A 7,311-nucleotide genomic window follows, 5' to 3' on the forward strand; every position below is an offset into this window, starting at 1 on the left:
GACTATATCCCAGGAAACCAGAAACACCAGTCTGAAAGGATATATGCACCCCTACGTTCATAGCAGCACAATTTATCATAGCTAAGATTTGGAAATAGTCTAAGTGCCCATCAGCAGATGAGTGGATTAAAAAACTGTGGTACATCTACACAATGGAATACTACACTGCTATAAAAAGGAAGGAACTCCTACCATTTACAACAGCATGGATGGACCTGGAGAGCATTATGCTAAGAGAAATAAGTCAGTCAAAGATAAATATCACATGATCTCACTCATTTATGGAATATAATGAACACCTAAACTGATGAACAAAAACAGATCCAGAGAGAGAGCAGCATCGATCAGACTGTCAAACCTCAAAGAGAAGGTAGGGGAGGGGGGGGGTGAGGGGGAGAGATCAAGCAAAGGACTTATATGCAAGCACATAGGCCTAACCAATGGACATGGACAACAAGGGGGTGATGGCATGAATGGGGGGTAGGGGATAATGTGGGGACAGGGACACATATGTAATATTTTAATCAATAAAAAATATATATATAAAAATAATAATAATAAAAAAGAAGACACCTTGGGTAGTTTCAAGATAAAGGTGAGAATAAATTTTGATTCTCTTTTTATTTTTTCAGTTAAAAAAACAAAAACAAAGTGTATATAAGTGCCTTGTACACTCCAAACTATACAAATTTAATCTTTTATTAGTCACTATAGTTATCTTCATCATCATTATCATCATCATAGTAGAAGAAAGAAAAAATGCAACATTGGCAAGCTTTCCATAATGAATCTAGGAGAGAGACAGCTGATCTACTGAAGATATGTATTGGGGAAGTAAAGCAAATGCTTTTCTTAAACTATCACTGAGAGGTTAAAAACTCGAAAAATCTTCTGTTGATTTGGGAAGTTCTGTCCTTTAGGAGTTCTATAGAATGTTAATGCTATTCTTTATTCTGTGATTTTAGAAACAATAGTTTTTAGAAAAAGAATCTATTTGAAAGCTGGGCAGATGGTCTAGACCCTAAGCTGAGCTACAGGGTGACTGCAAGTATGGCGACAGACAGAAACGCAAACACAGATCTTAAAGACAAACTGGCTGAAGCAAAATATTGTGTAGAAGGAAAAAACACAACAATTCCATTTTCATATGCAGGTTTGACTGCTCAGTCAAGGAGAAGAGACTGGGGAAATATCTTAAAATTATCTGCCTGAGCAAGAACAGAAGGCTATCATTGGCAGCTCAGCTAGTGGCTTATCCATTTGCTCAGAAAGCACTGATGTTAGGTCATGAAGTCAGTGTCTCTTGTTGACTGAAAAATAGAGGAAAGGAAATCAAAGAGAAAACCTTCTATTGTGTGGACTCTGTGTAGACTATTTCCTTTCCCTGGATGCAATTGAGGGAAAAGAACGGGTTATTGTTCTGCGGCTTATCTAATCAGATATACGTATTCCCCAGATGCACGCACGAGGCTTTGTGAGATGTCTGCGATACAGGCACGGGGCCGACTTGCATATTGCATTTACATTTCCTTTGTGCGTGCCAGTTCCAGGCCTGACATGTTCACAGTGTGAATTAGAGCGTGAAAAGGTAAACCGAAATGGGTGGCTGGTGTGTCAGTCAGCTGGGGTTTTGAAGATAGTTTAATGACGGGACTATTTCAGGGGTGTGGGCGGGGTTAAGACAACCACAGAGGGCCGTCGGGGCACTGAAGGCTACGCAGGGCAGATGGCATCACCTGAGGTCTGTTAGACCCTGGAGGAAGAAAGAAAGTTGCAGGGGCCTACTGAGAGCAGGAAGCATGAAACAGGGGCTGCCCGACTGGAGCTGTGGTTGTGGAGGTAGGAGCACTGCCGGCCTCCAGCCCCGAGGGGGAGAAATATCCCAGCCTCTCTATGGCAGACACAATACTGTCCCCACAATACTGTCACCCAGGTCTAGTCCCTGGAACGTGTGAATATGTCACCTTTCATGGCAAAAGGGATTTTGCAGATGTGATGAAGTAAAGGACCTTTAGATGGAAGATTCCCCTGCATTCACTGAGGAGACCAATGTAACCACAAGGATCGAAGAGAGGGAGACAGAGAGAGAGGGAGAGATGCACTGGTGAGGACAGTGGTGTGGATTGAGAGATGAGGTCCTGTTGCTGGCGTGGAAGTCGGAGGGAGGAGCTACCTGCCAAGGAAAGCAGGTGGCTCCAGAAGCTGGAAAAGGCAAGGAAATAAATTCCCTCCTAGAGCTTCGAGAAGGAGCCAGCCCTGCTGACACCACAACCTGATTTTAACCCAGAGAAACCGATTCAGAATTCTGACCTCCAGAACTGTAAGATCATAAAGTTTGTGTTGCTTTAAGCTACTAAGTGTGTGGCCATTTGTTCCAGCAGCAATAGAAAATGAACCCACTTTCTCTCTTCCTGGCCTCCGATTTGCCAGTGTTTCTCATTGGCGAGATCCAACAGGGAACTCGAGGGCAGGAGAGTTTGGGTGAGGCAGACACAGTCCCAGGACACAGAATAGGGCAGAGAAGGGGAGAGAATGATCTGGGGAAGGAGGTGGGGCAAAAGGAGCACCAACACTGGGGTGGGGTGTGTGGAGTGGGATAGATTTTAAAATAATGAATAAATTTGACAAATGAAGGTTGCTGTGTCCCCCTAAAATTCCTATGTTGAGGTCATGACCCCCAAAGTGATGAGAGGTGAGACCTTTGGATTCGTGCTCTAGTAAGAGGCCAGAGAGCTCCCTTCTCCCTTCCACCATGTGAGACTCAGCGGCAAGACACTGTCTCTGAACCCACCCAGACATGGTTCTTTCCCAGACACCTAATCTGCCAGGGCCTTAATCTTGAACTTCCAGTCTTCAGACCTTGAGGAATAAATTTCTGTTGTTTGTGAGTTACCCAGTGTGTGGTATTTTGTTAGAGCAGCCTGAATAGAATAAGACCAAGGCTTTAGGAAATAATTTAAGAACAAGACCAAAAGTCAGGTGAGAGTAAACTTGCCCATACTGAAGAAGCTGTTTTCGGAAAACATTGTTTTCTTATTTCATTTTTACACAGGTAGCCCCTTAAGATATCATTATAGAAACGTTAGTGGCATCAGAGTTATTGAGTTGAATTTGCTTTTAAAAATTGCTAAAGATTTCAGAGTTGCTTTTGTATCTCGTCAGCTTCCATGCCCCCTCAGTTCTACACCCACTCTGTCTCCAGCAACTGTTTGTCATTTCCCACTTCTCTTGCCTCCGTGTGCCACTCACTAGTCTCCTTTTCTTTCAGTCCATATGGTTGCCACAGTCAGCTTTAAGGCTCACCTCTGCCTCCTTCTCTCTCCTCCTCAAATACCTACCTCCCACTCCATACTTCTTGAACAGAATCCAAACTCCTTGACACAGTGTAAAGACTGTCCAGGACTTCGTCCCCAACATTGCAGCCCTCCCCGCATTCTCCTGGGTTTAATGTGGTCTGCTTCTCATTCCTCAACTCTTCACTGGGTTCTCCCATCTTGCACCTCTGTTCTTGCCCTTGCTTATGTCAGAGTTTCTTGCCATTTTCCCTGCCCTTCTTGTAATCATGCCCATCCTTACAGGCTCCACTCAAATCCCCCCATGAAGGATCATTGGTCCTCCTATTCTCAGGGTCACTGCACCTTACTACGCCTCTCTTACCACACTTACTGCAGCCCTGCCTCTTGTTCTAGTTCTCTGCATTTATTCTCCCCATCACCATTTCTGCACCTACAACATTATAAACTGGAAAGAGAGATAGTACCCTCTAATAGTAGCTAACATATTGCCTTAAAAACAATAGATAATAAAAAGTTGCTTGTAACGGGGACAAAATTTATTACTGTGTACAGTAAACATGATCAGTGGAAGAGGGGCTGCCTTGGGCGGGGGCGGGGGGAGCTGGGGAGGGTGTGTGGGAGTTTGAGAGAGCTAGGGCTTTGAGGTCAGGATGCTGAGGGCAGTCTGTGCCTTCCTCACTGATGTTTTCCATCATTGACTAAGGTGCCCAACACAGGACAAGAGCCTCATAAATATTTGTTAAATGAGTGAATAAAGGTTATTTACTTCATTTTGGTCAAGGCTCACCTTGAATTCATGAGAACAAGGTCATAACAAAAGTCCCTAACAAGTGGTACAATATGAAGAAGGTGGAAGTGTATAAAAGTGAAAACAACACAATCTTCTTCCTGCAGTGAGAAGCGAGCTGAGAAGCAGCAGTGCCTCACCGGGAACCAGCTGAAGACCCAGCCGCAAGGTGGAGGCATCTCTTTTCTTTTTGGAGTAAACGAGCCTTTTCTGGCATCACTGGCTAAGAGCAGACATTAATTTTTGTATTTACTGAGTCCTGTGAGAAGCACTGGGAAATAAATCCATATGGGACTTAGATTATACCTCCCACACTACAGCTTCAGGGCAGAGATCGCATTTGATAACATAATACGTTTTATTTCTACAATAGTCTTTGTGGCACCTAGCACAGTTTTGACCAGTGCATGAGAGGGAGGGATGAAGGAAAGGAGAGAGAGAGGGAGAGAGAGAGAGAGAGAGAGAGAGAGAGAGAGAGAGAGAGAGAGAGAGAGAATGGTTGGTTGAGTGATTCATGTGCAGGTAAAGTAAATAAAGAAAACTGTTGCTGATGATACACCCATTAAACCATCCACAGGGGCACTGAGGGCAAGGAGCCCACTTTATTAATTTTTAATCTCTGGCTTCTATTATCCTTACTTAAGGCGAGAATTCTGAGCTTTGGGACAAATGAGGGCATGAGATTTGTGAAGGGCCACATAGCTTACAAGTGAGGTAACCAGACAAGACACAAATTCTCTAATCCCAAAACCCAGCACTGTTGAGGTAGGGAGGAAGGCACAAGAGTAGGTTTTCACAGTTAAAGTTTCCTTCTACATCAACAAGAAACTAATATGTTTGTAATTTATTATTAACCTTTGCTATATTTTGTAAAAGTACCCACATAATTATGTGTCACGAATACCTCTGAAGTCCAGGTTCATTCAAGCATGAGTAAGACGGGAAAGGAGGCCTGATGAAAGGTTTAATGAGAATATCTATAATTGTGAATAAGTCTAGTTTGTACTTCATGTGTCTGAGCTTTCCTGATCACTTCACCTACTTTCTCCTTGAATAAATGTTATTTTTATAGTGTCAGAGTTCAGGTCAGCAGAATAATGGATGTCCTTGTGCCCAATTTTGACTTGCACAAGGAGTACTAGTATGTACACAGGGCAGAAAAACTCATGTATCTGGGGTCAACTATCTTTGGTTGCAGTGAAAACAGTCTCTTTTTAATAGCTTAATTTTAAGACAGCTCTCCAGAGGATCTTTACTCACTGGCACCATATTCAATTGTACTGGCAATAAATGTGCGGATTACAATAATTTTTCTGTTGAGATGCTAACACTGAATAAATAGGAAGTTAGAGCAGCATTGCATCACAATCATTTTGATGCACAAAATAAACATTATCCACTTTATTTCCTTTTGCTACTTGAAGTCACATATTAATTACTTAAAATTTACAACTAGGAATGTAGCCCAGTGTCTAAAAATCTTGCTTCTGTTCAAGTTAATTCAGATTGTCCATCCATGCATGAGAACAGCTGAGCTATGAAATTGGGCTGCATGTTTTTCTGGCAATAATGAGAAGATAATATTCCTTAGGAGTAGCTAAGTGACATCACTATCGATAGGTTAATTGGAAATAAAAATGTAAAGCTTTTTTAAATCACTAGAATAAAAAGCCTCTGGTTTGTTGGAGCTCCGCAATGTACTTTTTGAACTCTCCCCACTTTGAAGTTTAGGTTAATAACTGTCTGATTAATGTAACTATGCTGCTTCCAGAATTCCACACACATCCCATGGCCAATCAACCATTTTCTAAAGAAGACTTTCCTACTTACATCTTGATCACAGTCACCTTGCTCCCTCTACTCCTTTATCAAATCTTGAAAAAATGACTCCTGAGTCTGATGAACTGCATGGAATATTGGGTGGAGAAAAGAAATGCAATTTGATGTGAGGGCACAAGAGTTGGCTGCAGTTGGGAATATGATATATGAGACACCCTCCATGTTCAGAGCCCAGAGTACAATTTGTTGTTGCTTTTTAATAATTATTTTTTTAAATTTCTCACCTGAGGATATGCTTATTTGTTTTAGAGAGAGGAGAGAGGGGGAGAGAGAGAGAGAGAGGGAGAAACATCCATGTGAGAGAGGAGAACCCAAGAATTGAACCCACAACCTTTTGGTAAATGGAACGACGCTCCAACCAACTGAGCCACATGGGCCAGGGCCCATAATTAATTATTCTGAGAAGGTAGCTAAGTTAACTTTATGATGCATCCTAACCATACTCAAATTATTTTCAGCTCCCTGTGTGAATATTTACACTTATGCTACTAAATACATACATTTAGATTTCTATCTCTGTACTAACCTCCCGATTAATTACCAACAGCTCATTGTGCAGTTGTGAGCCACCCAGATGAAAACATTGATCTTCCACAGTAATTAGCACTTACTTAACACAGTTTCATGCCAGATACATTCTAGGCATGTTAGAAACATTATCTCATTTAATTCTCAAACAAACAACACAAACAGGCAAACATACTCTCTATGAGCTAGAGAAAACAAGAAAAAAGTCAAATTAATTTTGTGAAGTGCAATTCTAATTCATTTTTTACCGTTGGGATCTGATTAATTGCTGAACAGTGCATAGTGAGTGCCACTGGTACCAAGACATCAGGTTACTCTTGGGATGTTTAGTTAGTTTGACCTGTCCCACACCACTGACTATACCCCTTCATTTGGATTGGACAAATATCTTTAATACATTGTATGAATGGACATTCAAGAATGACCTGGATCCACTTCATGATGCTTCATCTGTTCCTGTCTTGCTCTTCCCTGAGTGAATTTTCTGTCCTGGGCTCCTGCCTTGAACTAAGGTCCTCATCACCGCTTCCATTCTGTATCTTGTACTCCCTAGTAATCTTTGAATGTGCCTCAGGATGGCCCCTCAAATCTGCCTTCATTTTGCTCCTTTTGGAGGCTGACCTTTCTATATTGTGTCTGTACAGTCCTGCATCGTTTTTTGTATGATGTTGCCTAGTCATTTAACAAATATGAGCCTGTTGCCCCCAGTATAACTGCATATAAACATGTGAATGGAAATTCTGAAATTCACCACCATTCTTAGAAAAACAAGTCTGCAGGCTTGTCTTGATTGAGAATTCTTGCTCTCTAATCATTTTTGTTTCCCAAGGATAGCACATGAGTAATGTAATTTGTTTGGTT

At 41.8% G+C, this 7,311-nt stretch overlaps 1 protein-coding gene and 1 pseudogene across 1 annotated transcript in view; both read right to left on the minus strand.

The window, feature by feature from the left end:
- The window catches only part of LOC102771600, an 11,189-nt pseudogene extending 7,696 nt beyond the window's left edge, over positions 1-3,493 (minus strand).
- Positions 1-7,311, minus strand: part of LOC107184854 (membrane-associated guanylate kinase, WW and PDZ domain-containing protein 2-like) — a 54,963-nt gene that overhangs the window by 25,599 nt on the left and 22,053 nt on the right. The gene's annotated exons all lie outside the window — the stretch shown is intronic.

The sequence above is a fragment of the Myotis davidii genome, unplaced genomic scaffold, assembly GCF_000327345.1.
Source record: "Myotis davidii unplaced genomic scaffold, ASM32734v1 scaffold125, whole genome shotgun sequence".
Taxonomy (NCBI): Eukaryota; Metazoa; Chordata; class Mammalia; order Chiroptera; family Vespertilionidae; genus Myotis; species Myotis davidii.